Consider the following 15,502-nt stretch of genomic DNA (forward strand, 5'->3'; position numbering starts at 1 on the left):
AAAAACTTGTGGGATTCAGCAGAAGTGGTACTTCAAATGCTTAGAGCTTTAGATGCTTATATCAGAACAGAAAAAAGATTAAAGACTAATAAACTAAGAGCAGGAGTTAATAGAAAATGAACATTCGAAAGAGGTGCAAATAAGTTACTTTTACAAATAAGGTAGATAAACCAACTCCACAAATGAGCCTGAGACACCTTAAAGGAATCTATCAATGACTAAAGGGATAAAATCAAAAGGGCAAGGAGCCTAATTGATAGGGGCTCTTACTGTCTTAAATGGGACAACCAAACATCAAATGAATGAAGGCTACAAAGTACTGAACACAAATCAAATAGATAAGAAACCTAGAGATCACAATGATACTAAAAACAAAAACAAGTAACACCACTCATTAGAGGGTTGCCAGGGCACAAACTCATTACTCTGAGAGTTCATATATTAAGGGAAAAGAGCCAATAATTTATCCACCCCTTTATTTACAAAATGTACTTTAGAATAATAAAGTAGCTGCCGAGGGAAATTTCTTTAGATAAGAATTCCAATTAATAAATACAGATGGGTATTAAAATTTTAAAAATTATCTCTTGGAAATCCTTAATGCAACTAACGGACTAGGCAATGGTTATCAATATATTCTAGAAGTGTGAGATAAAAGGCTGGAGGGTAACTTTATAATGGTGGGAATAGGCAAACACATCTGACTTCCACTAATCAATTTTACCATCAATAAATGCGGAAGACCCAAACATTATGTGCCTGGTGTGGAAGATACAACATCCCATATAATGTATTCCTGCCCCCTAAAAAAGTGAACCTGAATCTAATCAAGCATTTAGAACTGCGTATTTATAGGAAATTCAAGCATAGAGGGACAAGTTAGGTGATATCAAAATAAAGCAATCAGCTAAACCCAGAAAGTAAAACACTCTACAGCAATGTCCCTCACATGGTCTTTGGCGAATGATCTTTTTAAAAAAAAAAAAATTTTCCAATGTGTTCCATACTGTTACCTTTGTAAAGCTCAATAAAAACAATACAAATTTTGCAGTAATACATACAAACAAAAAAACAGACATTATGAAGCACATGTGAACAGTTGCCTGGGGTGAGGAATAGTAAGAAGTGAGAAATAGGGGCATCTGGGTGGCTCAGTGGGTTAAAGCCTCTGCCTTCAGCTCAGGTCATGATCCCAGCGTCCTGGCATCAAGCCCCACATCAGGCTCTCTGCTCAGCGGGGAGCCTGCTTCCCTTCCTCTCTCTCTGCCTGCCTCTCTGACTACTTGTGATCTGTCTGTTAAATAAATAAAATCTTAAAAAAAAAAAAAGAAGTGAGAAAAATGAACAAATGAGAGTGTTTTACAAGATAGTTGCCATAAACTAAAAATACTTGAGGTCCAGAAAAAATAAGGATACTTTAAAGTGAGTTAAATAGATGTAACATAGCTTAAGAGAGACCTGAATGAACTGGAAAACCTAACTGAAGAAATGACCTAAAATGCAGCCCAGAAAGACAAGAAAGAGGAAAATATAACAGGTGAAGAGACATGGATGGTAGAAATCATCCATCATGGGAATGGAGTCCCATACGGAAGCTACAGAGCATGAAACAAGGATGCTTGAAAAGATAATCCTAGGAATTTTTCTAGAATTGATGAAAAACACAACTCAACAGATACAGGTGACTCATACCAAGCAATTTAAATAAAGAGAAATTCACAAGTGGCCACTCTGTAGTGAAACTTTTGTACCCCAAAGACTGAGTACCCTTAGGAAATGGTTATCTTAAAAGGAACAATAATTATGCTGGCAACAGGTAAACTTCAGAAGAATTTTCAGTAACAATGGTATGTCATCCTGATTTAACAAAGCACATTACTTCTTTTACCTCTATTTTTAAATTGTGGTTATTCCCTATATAATAGTATACAAAAACGCAGACACCAAAACAAACAAAAGGAACTTGGAGAAAAAGACAATGCAGGGAACAGAAGAAAACTTCAAAGAAACTAATTAATATTCTCAGAAACATAACAATGCAACTATGACACAAGGATGGTAAGCCACAAATAAAGAATATATGGAGGGGGGCAAAAGTGATCATGGAAATTGATAGCAAAAATCTTAAAATTCAAAGTGGAGCTTGTTGGATGCAGTGAAAGCAGTGCTTAGAGGAGCATTTATAACTTAAGTGCACAGGTTAAAAAAAGATCTAAAAATCAATTGTCTAAGTTTCCACCTTGGAAAACTAGAAAAAGGAGAGCAAGGAGAACTAAACAAGTAGAAACAAAGATGACAAAGAACAGAAGAGAAACCAATAGACAAATAGGAAAAAAACAAACAAACACTGAAACCAAAAACTCTTTTCTTTGGAAAAAAATCAGTACAATTAATAAACTAGGCTAATCAAGAAAAGAGAGAAACACAAATTACCAGTATCAGAAAGAAAGGGGGAATATAACTATTGATACTATGGACACTTAAAGGAAAATAAAGGAATATTATTAACAACTCTATGCCCACAAACTTGATAATCAGATGAAATGAACCAATTCCTTGGGAGATACAAGCTACCAAAACTCACACAGAAAGAAACAGATAACCCATGGGCTGCCTGGGTGGCTCAGTCAGTTAAACGTCTGCCTTCCACTTGGGTCATGATCCTACTCTGCAAGGGGCCTACTTCTCCCTCTCCCTCTGCCTCCTGCTCTCCTTGCTTATGCACTCTCTGTCTGACAAATAAATAAATAAAATCTTAAAAAAAAAAAAACAGGGGCGCCTGGGTGGCTCAGTGGGTTAAAGCCTCTGCCTTTGGCTCGGGTCGTGGTCCCGGGGTCCTGGGATCAAGCCCCGCATCGGGCTCTCTGCTCAGCAGGGAGCCTGCTTCTCCCTCTCTCTCTGCCTGCCTCTCTGCCTACTTGTGATCTCTGTCAAATAGATAAATAAAATCTTAAAAAAAAAAAAAATTAAAAAAAAAAAAAACAAAAAAGAAAAACAGATAACCCAAATAGCCCTGTATCTATTAATGAAACGGAACCAATAATTAGTAACCTTCCATAAAACAAATAACCAGATCCAGGTAGCTTCACTGGTGAATTTTACCAAATATTTAAGGAAGGAAGAAAAATATATTTCATAATCTCTTTCAGAAAAAGGAAGAGGGAACCCTTCCTAATTCACTTATAAGACCAGCATTACTCTAATACCAAAACCAAATAAAAATATTACAAGAAAGGCAAACCAATATTGCTCATGAACACAGACATTAAAAATCCTCAACAAAATATTAGCAAGTAGAATCCAACAACGTATAAAAAGAATTATACATGACAACCAAGTGGGATTTATCCAGGTATGCAAGGTTGGTTCAACCTCTGAAAATTAATTAATATAATCTACCATATCAACAGGATAAGAAGAGTTATATAATCATATTGATGGATGCAAAAAAAAAATGGCATCTGACAACCTAACACCTGCTCATGATAAAAACTCTCAGCAAATTATGAGCAGAGGGGAACTTCTTCAATTTGATGAAGAGTATTTAGAAATTATCTACTGCTAACATTATACATTATGATGAGAAACTGGATGCCTTTCCACCAAAGACTGGGATCAAGGAAAGGATATTTTCTCTCACAACTCCTATTCAATATAGTACTGAAATGAAACACCACCACCCCCCCCCCGCCCAGTGCAACAGGAAAAGGGAATAAAAAGTACACCATTTGGAAAGGAAGAAATAAAATTGTCTCTATTTGCAATGACATGATTTTCAATGTAGAAAATCTTCAAAACTCACCCCCTGAAATACAGTAATGAATACAGCATGGACACAGGATACAAAGTTAATAACAAATATCAAATGTATTCCTATATATGAGCAAGTAACAACTGGAATTTGGAATTTTTTTTAAAAATGCCATTTATGATAGCACCTCAAAAAAATTAAATACTTAGGTATAAACTTAATAAAATATATAAAGGACCTATATGTGGAAAGCTACAAAATAATGATAAAAAAATCAAAGATCTAAATAAATGGGAGATATATTCTATTGTCAGGGATAGAATATTGTCAAGATGTCAGTTCTCAGTGCAACCCAATCAAGACGCTAGCAAGCTATTTTGTAGGACTCAGGAAACTCAAAATTCTCAAGTGTACATGGAAAAGAAGACAGAATAGCCAACATAACGCTGAAAAAGAAAAGCAAATTGGGACAACTCACTCTGATTTTAGATTTAGAAGGCTACAATAATCAAGGTAATATACTACTGGCAAAAGAATAGACATATAGATCAATGGAAAAAAATAGAGAGCTGGGAAACAGACCCACACAAATACAGTCAATGCATCTTTGACAAAGGAGCAAAGGCAATTCAAAGGAGAAAGGCTAGTCTTTTCAACAAGTGGTGCTGAGAAAACTGGAAATCCCTACACAAAAATATGAGCCTAGAAACAGACCTTACACCTGAATGTTTTTAAAATGGATAACAGATCTAAATGTAAAGTGCAATATTGTAACGCTTCTTGAGGAAAACATAAGAGAAAAATCTACATTAGCTTGGGTTTGGTGATGAGTTTTTAAATGTAAAAATGGCATGATCCATGAAAAAATATGATTAAGCTGGACCTTATTAAAATTAAAAACATCTGCTCTGAAAAGGGCACTGTTAAGAGAATGAGAGGAAAAGCCACATCCTGGAAGATAATATTTGCAAAACACCTACCTGATAAAGGACTTGTAGCCAAAGTCTACAAAAAAACACCTAATGTTAAATAATTAGAAAACCAACGATCCAATTAAATTAGCAAAAGTTCCAAACAGACACCTCACCGAAGAAGATACACAGTTATCAAAGAAACATATGATAAAACGCGCCACATCATTTGTCTTTAGGGACTACAGATTAAAACAATGATACCATTTTACATCAATTGCAATGGCTAAAATCCAAACAACTGACAATACCAAAAGCTGAAGGGTGCCAATCAGCAGGAACTCTATTTACTTCTGGTGGGAATGCAAAATGGTACACCCACTTTGGAAAACAGTTTGTCTCTTACAAAACTATAGTCTTACTATATGATCCAGCATTCATCCTACTAGATATTTACCCAACTGATTTATAAAGATTTATGTCCACACATGAACTTAGGTGTGATTGTTTATAATGGCTTTATTTATAAGGGCCAAAATTTGGAAGTATTCAAAATGACCTCCAGTAAGTAATAGATAAATAAACTGTGTTACATTCATGCAATGGAATATTATTCAGTGATATAAAGAAATGAGCTAACAAGCCACAGAAAGACATAGTTTTAAGTATGTATTGCTACATAAAAGAAGCCCATTTTAAAAAATCTACACACTGGGGCCACCTGGGTGGCTCAGTCAGTTAAGCGTCTGCCTTTGGCTCAGGTCATGATCTCAGGGTCCTGGAACTGAGCCCCGAGTTGGGCTCCCTGCTCAGCAGAGTCTGCTTCTCCCTTTGCCCCTTCCCCACTGTTTATGCTTGCCCTCTGTCAAACAAATAAAAATCTTAAAAAAAAATTTTTTTTTAATCTACACACTGTACGTAGGACTCCTGAGTGGCTCAGTTGGTTAAGCATCTGACCTCTTGGCTCAGGTCAGGATCTCAGGGTCATGAGCTTGAGCCCTGCATTGGGTGCCATGCTGGGTGGGAGCCTGCTTAAGATTCCCTCATCCCTTCCCCAGCTGCTTGCTCACTCTCTATCTACAACAAAAACAAACAAAAAACCAAAAAACATCTACATACCATACCATTCTAATTGTATGACATTCTGGAAAAGTCAAAACTACAAAGAGAGTAAACACATAAGTGATCATTAGTGGTTTGGGGTAAGGGATGGATGAACAGGTAAAGCACAGTGGATTTTTTTAGGGTGGTGAAACTATTTTGTATGATACTATAGTGATGAAAACAAGACATTAAGCATTTGTCAGGTTATAGCACAGAGAATAAACCTTAACATACTCAAATATTAAAAAAATTATTTAGAAGACTAGGTGGTCTCAGAATGGAATGCAGAATGTGAGAAAAGGGCCAATTTTATTACAAATATATAAAACAACCTTACTGAAAGGGGCAGAGGAATATAGTGCTACCTTTGGAAATGAGTGAGTCTGTAACACTGAAGGCAAAAGGAACACAAGCATTGTGCTCTAGTTCATAAAGCTGTTTCCCAAGGGGATATGGGTTAACAATTCTGAACCATTATACACGTATACTGGATTGAAAAAGTAATTGGATGGCTGATGACAGGAGCCAGGTTTCTCACTGTTGGAAGGGAAGGTTAGATAAGCAAAAGAGAAGGAAGCTAAAATGATCTACATGGTAACGGATTTGAATTGGAGACACTGGTATAAACTCATGGCTAGCTTAATATGGATAGAGATGGTTACATATCTGTCCCAATTTTTTACTTGAAATACTTATAGATATTAGTATAAACATGTATATCTCTTGCTCTGTTAGCTGACAGGGCCTAGAACCAAGACATCATACTTAGCACCCAGAACATGGTTTCTCCAACAAAAGGAACCAAGGCTCCTTGGAGAAATGGCTGATTCTAAGACTGGGGCAGAAAATATTCAAGATGAGCATGGAGCATCTTGAAATCCCAAAAGTAAAGTGCAAGTACACATGCATGCATGGATGTATACACGCATACAATGAAGGAGGTATGTCAAAAGGATACAGGAGTCAAATGAAAGAGCTCCCAAAATATATAAACCAGTACAGGCTTATTACCCATAGCATTAAAAAAAATGAGTTCATACTGAGATAAATAAATAAACAGGGAACAAGACAAATCTCCCACACAGAAAAATTCTAAATAATTTGCATAGATACTTTGCTCTCAAGGAAGTGCAACATAAGTGTGCTGCACATATTTTCTTCTTAAGAGTACAGTACAGAAAGGGGGAAAAAATAACTTCACAGTGGAAAAACTTGACCAATTCTACCTCAAGCCATTGGATCAAAGAAAACATCAACAGTGTTAAGTCATGTTGACAATATGTACCCTTGATATGATGTGACGACAATGGCATTTTATCTTGTTGTCTTCTTCCTAGAACACAGTACCCCAACCTAATTATGAGAAAAACATCAGAAAAACCATATGTGACATTCTTCTCAATAGTGGACTAGTATCAAAACTCTCAAGAAAATAAAAAACAGAACATCTGAGAAACTGTCACAACAAAGAGGAACCAAAGGAAACAAGACTAATCAGGGTAAATGTGGTATCGTGGATGGACTCCTAGATCAGAACATATTGGGGAAAAATTGAAGAAATGTGAATAAAGTATGGACTTTGGTTAATACTAAGGTATCAATACTGGTTCATTCATCATGATAAGTGTACCATATTAATGTAATGGGAAATTATGTAATAGGGAAATAATGGGAAATAATGTAATAGGGAAATTGGGTAGAGGGGTAAATGGTAACTCTCTGGACTATCTTCCCAATAATCCTATAAATCTAAAACTGTTCTAAAATAAAAAGATTTTTTTTTAATGAAGTGAAAGCACTGGAAAATAAACTTGAGAAAATATCCTAGAGAGTAAAACAAAAAGAAAGGGAAAGAAAATAAGAAGAAAGATTAGAAATTTAATCTAATGAGGTCTGATACTCAAGTAACAAGAAGTCCAGGGGAAAAAAGTATAGGAATAAACAAAGGAAGAAATTGTCAAATACAATACCTCAGAACTGAAGGATATGATCTCCAGGTGGGAAGAGCCAAGTCAAGGCCCAACACAATGAATGAAAAATCCTTATCGTGCCCCATCATTGAAATTTCAGAATACCTGAGTGGTTTACAGAAAGATCAACCCATTTCAGGCTGTAACAGCATCCACCACCTTTCCCCTACACTCCTGACCGCCCCATCCCATCCTGCTCACCTTCGTCTCTGTTCTAAAGCATTCATTTAACTTTACAACCTTCTAACTTTTTGTATAATGTATTCATTATATTGTTTACCATCTGGAACAACTCGTCCCTCCAAGAAATTAAGCTTCATGAGGGTAGATATCTTGTATTTTTGTTCACCAATATATTCAAAGTATCTTGAGCAATGCCTGCCACAAAAATTATGCTTACTACAAACCTAGTGAATAAATATAAAAGCTTCCAGAGAGCAACAGCAGGTCACATATAAAGGAATGGTTATCATATCTGGCATTGTACTTCTCAGCAGCAACATTAGAAGGCAGAAAACAATGGAACCATGCATCCAAAATTCTAAAAGTAAATTATTTACAACCTAGAATTCTATATTCAGCTAGTATGAGGGCAGAATTTTAAAAAACATGTTTAGACAGGCAAGAATCTAAAAACGCTGCCTCCCCTTCAGTCTTTCTCAGAATATGTACTCTATCAACATGAGGGAGACAACAAGAAAGAGGAAGGGCTGAAGTTGGAAACAGGCTATTCAACACAGGGAGAGACAAATGCAATGCACAGATGATCATAAAAGGTCATACCTCAAAGACAGCCGTGCAACAATAGGCCTAGAGAGCAAGGCAAGAAGACAGATGCAGAGTGGTACGCTATTACAGGAAAGATGTTACAAAACAAACAACAGACATTTTGAATCTACCAAAAGGAGATTTACGTATCTTGTCTGAAGGGTTGTTAATAAATTAAAGTTATGGGCGCCTGAGTGGCTCAGCTGGTTAAGCGACTGCCTTCAGCTCAGGTCAAGATCCCAGAGTCCCGGGATAGAGTTCCGCATTGGGCTCCCAGCTCCATGGGGAGTCTGCTTCTCCCTCTGACCTTCTCCTCCCTTATACTCTCTCTCACTGTCTCTCTCTCAAATAAATAAATAAAATCTTTTTTTAAAAATTAAAAATTAATTAACTAATTAATTAAAGTTATAAAGGAAGGGTGCCTGGCTGGCTCAGTCAGTGGAGGGTGCAGCTCTTGATCTTGGGGTTGCAGGTTCGAGCCTCACACTGGGGGTAGAGATTACTTAAATAACATCTTAAAATATGTAGGGTACATTAAAAAGATATAAAACATACATTCATAAAGATACATAAGAGGTAGATAATACAGAAGAACTAAGGTAGGGACAGCTGGGTGGCTCAATCAGTTAAGCGTCTATCTTCAGCCCAGGTCAAGACCTGGGATGGAGTCCAACATGGGCTCCTTGCTCAACAGGGAGCCTGCTTCTCCTTCTGCCTGCCATTCCCCCTGCTTGTGCACTCTCTCTCTCTCACAAATAAATAAATAAAATCTTAGAAAAACAAAACAAAACTAAGGTAATTATAAACTCTAGGAAGAAAAACCAAAATATTATATTACAAACAAATAGTACAATATACCTGGCTTACCTGTACACATTATGCACATGGTTAAATGATGTAAACACTAAATAGTCATTTAACTAAAAATTAGCATAGAACTAATCTGCAAATAAGAGGTGATGAAAAGTGCAGTGTTTAAAGGTGGGGCCTTGTGTAACAAACTTAATTTCTCATCTCCTATCATAGGAAATTGGTAAATAATACTTAAAACTGCAGTAGGACAAGGAGATAGCTATATAAGTAAGCAGGTTATTTAAAAACCTAGAGGTGAAAAAGAGTTGAACAAAAAATAAAGAGCTGAATAGTCTCTTCACTCTGCAGGAGCCTTTGTCAGCAAGGGTTCTGTAAGAGAATGAAGCCTTAATGCCCTAGGGCATCCATTTTATGTAAGGAACTACCTTCTTTCCCATGCTTAAAAGTGTTACTAGTTTTAAACCATCAAGGGGGGAATTAAGGAAACAGCACTGCAACTTATGTTCCAGATGAGGAACACTGATTGAAAAAGGCTGCTTCTGCAGAGTGGGATTCAGGAGAGAGGACTGGGGCGAAAGATTATTACTTTTCATTTTAAGCCCTGTAGTCTTATTTTACTCTTTAAATTACATACAAGTATCCCTTTGATAAACATTAACATTATATTAAGAAATATAATAGCAAAAAGTAGTAAAGGAACTCTGAATATAGAACATATTAAAAACATAAAGCACAGAAATGAGAATCATAGGAATCTAGAAATAGTCTCTCATTAGAAAAAAAACAATTTTTCTAAAAAAGTATGGAATTCATGAAATACCTATTTACAGAGTTATCTCTATACAGCACTGTACTACTAAGCTTTATGTCATCTGAGGTGCCTAAAAAGGTGCAGAAAAGGTAAGATAAATAATAACAGAATTCAACAATTTATATAAGATATAAGTACTGTACATGAAACCTTTTAACATGAAATTTGAAGCTGCACATACTTCCCATTTCATTCAACTAAGATGTACTTAGTGTGCCAATAATCTACCACTTACACTAGGAATATAAGATACACTCCCTATTCTGAAGAAGTTTATTTATGTGTACATATGATAACCTATTTTATTTAGGTAATATTTCTACTCACCTGACCATTTACATACTCTCAGATTTACAATAAAAAATTTACAGCATTTTACAAAAAATAATTTTAAAGCATCTCTTCGTGATTAAAAAAAAAAAAAAGTGGCAGCAACATAGAAGATTAACCAGAAAACCAACAAAACCAATAGGAAGGAGACTCCTAAAATGGTTCAGATGAGAGACGATGAGGGCAAAGCAGAAGGAAAGGAGATCTATAGCAAAGTGGCTAAAGAGTGGTAAATTCTGGAGGGTGAAAGCAAGGAAGAAAGCTAGCATTACTGCCAGGTTTCCATCATGGGTGACTGAGTAGACGGTGGTACCACTGACCGTGACAGGTGATACAGAGAAGAGCAGGACCAAGGGAAAACATGAGTTCACATTTGGACTATTGTTTGCAGTACCTTGAGAACATCCTGGGGGAGATATCCAATAGGCAGTTGAATATAAGGATCTGGAATGCAGGAGAAAAGTCTGAGATAGATAAAATATTTGGGAACTGGCAACACATACCTGTTAATGGATGAGATCACCTAGGAAGAGAATATAGAAAAGGACAGGAGCCTGACATCAGGCAACTAAAGATTACAATAAATGTCCCTAAAGCCCCTCTGGATAAAACTTTTCCAGAGTTATATGTACTTCTATAGGATAATAGCCAATATATAATGCTAAATGACAAAAAAAAATCAAACTGCAAAACGTCATGCACAGTACAAACCCATTTTTACAAATAAGTTGTTTAAAAAAAAAAAAGTATTAGCAAAGACACAGAAGAAAAATATGGAGGGCCAACACCAAACTGTTAATGATGGTATCTGTGATAATGCGTGTCTTTCACATCCACATTATGTATCTCTACAGCATTTTAGTTTTGTTTTTGTTTTTTTACAAAAATGCACTACTTCTATAAACAGGAGAAAAGATAATTTTGTTCCTTTCCTAAAAAAAGTATAGTGCATATCCTTAAAATATAAAAAAAAAAAATAATGAAAAACTGTTAGAAAAACACATTGACATTGGACTATAAATGGGCAAATAGTACAAACAACTAATAAAATTATGGAAAAAATATTCAAAGCACAATCTGTACTATCAATGTAATATGAGTTGGAACACATATCATTTGTTGCCTACTAAATCAGAACACAATTTTTCTTTTTAGCAATCTCTACACCCAACATGAGGCTCAAACTCACAATCAAAAGTTGCATGATCAACTGAGCCAGTCAGCCACCCCCATAATTTTTTTTAATAATAAAAGTGCTCAGTGTTTGTAAGAGTATGATAAAAAGAACATCTCAGATACTACTGATAGGAAGTAAACTGGTATACCCTCTCAGAAAAACAATGTGACAACATGTATCTATAGTCCCGAAGAGATTCCATTTGATATTAACAATTCTTTTTAAAAATTTAAGAAAATAATCCAAAGCAACTGAAAACATGCAAAGACATTGCATCAAATCATTAACTGAAACCATTTAAACCCCAATATTAGGACACAAAAGAAAATTACCCAGGCATCCAAAGTAATTCTACTTTTAGAGAAACATTAGCAATTGTGTGGGGGAACACATCACAAATAACTTTCAACTTGAAATGTTCCTAACAGTGCAAAATTGTGAAGAACCTAACAGCGCATTAATACAATAATTAAATCATCTTTCTCAAACTGGTCTGAGGACCCCTGGAAGACCTCAGAACTTTTTAGGGGGTCAGTGGGGTCCTTCCTTTTCCAAATACCTATCTATGCATGGCTGGATTTTGCTAATGTGCTTTAGCAGACAAGATAACCCACCAGATTAAAGGGAGAAGCAAATAAGAGAATCCAGCTGTCTTCTACAAAGCCAGACATTAGTGATCTGCAAAAATAAAAAACAATGCCACCCGTCTCACTAAATTTTTTAAATATATTTTTTAGAAATATTATTTAATTCAACATGTGAAGGGCTTTTAATGCATAATTTTTGGAAATTTTCTGAGTTTTAATTTATAAAATACTAAATATATTGCACTATAGAGAAACTCTTTTAGTTCTCAATTTTTAAATTTGTAAAGGGATCCTGAGACCCACTGGGTTAAAAAACTGTGATACTACCATATTATGTAACACTGGGATTATAATTAAGTGGGAACAGAGCTTTATCTGTAATGTGACTGTTTCAAAAGATATTTTGCTCATGCATTACTTGTATAATCAAACATCAAGTTATACTTATGAAGATTTTTAAAAACATAGGAAACACTTAAATTTAAGCGAGAAAAGCAGGTAATCCAACTCTATAAAATCATCATAATTAAGAAAATGCCATGAGAAAAAAGACTGGAAGGTAAAAAGTCAAAATATTAACTGTGGTTGATTATCTTTAAATGGTGAAATTATGGCTTATTATTTTTTCGTAATCTTTATTATGTTTAAGATTTTGTTCTGGACCCTAAGCATGCAGTTTAATATCTACGGGAGGGAAAAAAGGGGAGAAATGGGGTGAAAAAAATATATAGTTTTCCTGGGTCAAAAACCATTACACTTCCGCCAATTCAGAAGACAACAAGCTCAAAATAATAATTTACGGAAGCTAAATCGACGAACCAATTTCCTATTTTGTTAAATGAAAAAGATGAACTTATCAAGTGTATGGACTGGTTTCCATACGAGTCAAACTAACAAGAACACTCAGTCTGGAATAATTTGCAATCACGGTAGTACAAGTAAGTTAATAGTTTAAAAGTTAGGTCATCTTTCAGAATTTTTCAGAGGTACCAAAGAAAAGGGAGAAAAAAGAACACCGCTGCATCCTTCTGTCCAAAATGATGAGAAAATGCATCGGTGCGAGAATGGGGTTTGCGAAAGAGCTAGGGCAGTGACAGATTCTGCTAGAGCCGAGTCCTCCCAGCGCAGAAACTACCTCTCCGCGGGAACCACAGTCCCTTCAGATAGGCACAGCCCCTCCCCTGGCGGGACACCCTTCTCCCTGCACCCGCCGCGGCCCCCTGGACGCTCCCCGGCTGCCCGACCACTCGGGGCGACTCGAGGCGGTCCGGGTGGGTGGGACCCGGCAAAAAGCCGCTGAGATTGCCCTCCCTGCCCGCTCCGGCCCTCCAAGCTCTACAGAGCGGACGCGAGGTTTGAGGGTCGTGATTCCCTGTTCAAATCTGCGGCCTGGGAAAGAGAACGAGTCGGGGGCACAGGCTCGGCCCTTGGAGGAAAAGGAGGGCCAGAGCCGGCACCCAGGTCGGCGGGTCCAGCGGCCACCCCGCCCCCTCCGTGAGTGCAGCAGGAGTGAGGAGAGGCCAAGTTGCCTGTTAATGGGGCTCTTACCTCCCCACACCCCAGAGGAGCTCTCTAGGGACTCGATGCGACGCCGGGCAGAGAAATGAAGAGCGACCCCGGCCGGGAACCCCGGGGTGCGCTACGTCGGCTCAGGGTTTGTTTTCCCCCCGACCTGTTGGGGCGGGGGGGGGGGGGTTGGGGAGAAGAGCTGAGAGCGCATGCGCATAAGAGGCTTTCCTACGGCTCACAGCCCCCCTCCCTCCGCGTTCACGGCCTCCGCCAGGTCCCGAAGCGCCTGCGCGCTGCTCTGCGGAGTCCGGGCTGTGGGTGCCGGGCTTCTTACCGGAAGTGCCTGGGAAGGTTGTGGGATGATGAGGCAGCTTGAAGACCGGCTTTAGATGAGGACTCGGTTTCCCACTAGACGCCTGGAAGCCGGAATCGGGAGGCCGACTGCGTCAGTGTCCGGCTTCCTTTGCCCTTCGTTGACCTAGACTCAGCTTCCCCCGCCCCCCTCCGCAGCTGGCGCGGCGCACCGGCCTGTACCAGACACGCCTGCCGCGGGGCAGCTAACCAGGCCTGCTCTCAGCGCTGCTGTCCTCTCAGAAAGCCTTTTTACTTCATACTGGCCACCCTCCTCTTCCTCCCGGCCGCTACAAAAATGCTCCCACCCACTCCCGAGCTTCAAGCCTTTCAGCTGACTGCCTGTTCCCAACGCTGCTGCCCTTCCCTCTCATTGCTTTAGTTCTGCTTTTCTAACAGTGACCACAAGGACAGCTGCCTCCCCGCGTCTAAGAACAAAAGCTAACCAACTGGAGAAATAAATGCTACTCATGCGATGTATGTTTGTGCTTGTTAAACTTTACTATTTTTACAAGTTTTCTATAAATTTAAATGAGGGAAGAAGAGATAATCTCTATGGTATGAATAATTCATCTGTGGCCAAAAAGTTACCAGCTCATAATTCATACTAGTCAAAAAAAATTTCAGGAGTTAGTGGCAACGGGGTAGCCAGTTAATTCAGGGGAGGTCATGATTTCAGGGACCTGATCCCCAGGATCCTGATATGGAGACCCGTGTGGGGCTCCTAGCGCAGTGCAGAGTGGGCGTGACGTTCTCTTTCTCTCTCCCTGTGATCCTCTGGTTTGTGCTTGGGCTCTCTCTCTCAGATCTTTTAAAAAATTTCAGTTATATCAGTAGTATTTCATTCAGATGTGATTTATGGTGAAGGATTTGAGAATCAGTTCTAAATCTGCAATTTGCAATTACAGCTTGTGATCTTTCAAAAATACTAAATCTTGATTTTTTTCTCTAGCCTTGATTTTACTAAAATGAAACTGTGTGGTTTTAGTCTAACAGTAAAACTTTTATTGATAGCGTAAAATAATTTATTGAGCATCTACTATGTGACAGTCACTGCATTAGATGCTTTGCTTACATTATCTCATTTATTCCTAAGCAAGTCTACAAGTACAGTATGCATTTTCTCTATGTGTTAGGGGTTATTTACAGATAAATAAAATGGGGTAACTGCCCTTCTGGAACCACCATCTAATAGCAGAGACTCATATATACAAATGTTTATTTGGGATAGAAGTATTTATATAGAACTATTCATATAGTATAATACATACTTATATATGTAGTGTGAGGACAAAGAATTGAAACAAAACAGATCTTAGAGATTAATAGGAAAAATATACACATGAATGGTCGGTTCACAAAACAGGAAATTTCAGTGCCTACTGTATATTTTACTAATGTTCAAACTCATTAATAATGA

The 15,502-nt window shown here is 37.7% G+C and overlaps 1 protein-coding gene across 1 annotated transcript in view; it reads right to left on the reverse strand.

Annotated features, from left to right (window-relative positions):
- The window catches only part of ZFYVE16 (zinc finger FYVE-type containing 16), a 50,682-nt gene extending 36,230 nt beyond the window's left edge, over positions 1-14,452 (reverse strand). Inside the window, exons 1-2 of the mRNA XM_080804699.1 lie at positions 14,066-14,452; positions 10,853-10,902 (exon numbers count right to left, since the gene is read on the reverse strand). The gene's annotated coding sequence lies outside the window, so the exon portion shown is untranslated. The remainder of the gene's footprint in view (positions 1-10,852; positions 10,903-14,065) is intronic.
- Positions 14,453-15,502: the final 1,050 nt, after the last annotated feature.

Source organism: Martes martes (assembly GCF_963455335.1).
Source record: "Martes martes genome assembly, chromosome: 5".
Taxonomy (NCBI): domain Eukaryota; kingdom Metazoa; phylum Chordata; class Mammalia; order Carnivora; family Mustelidae; genus Martes; species Martes martes.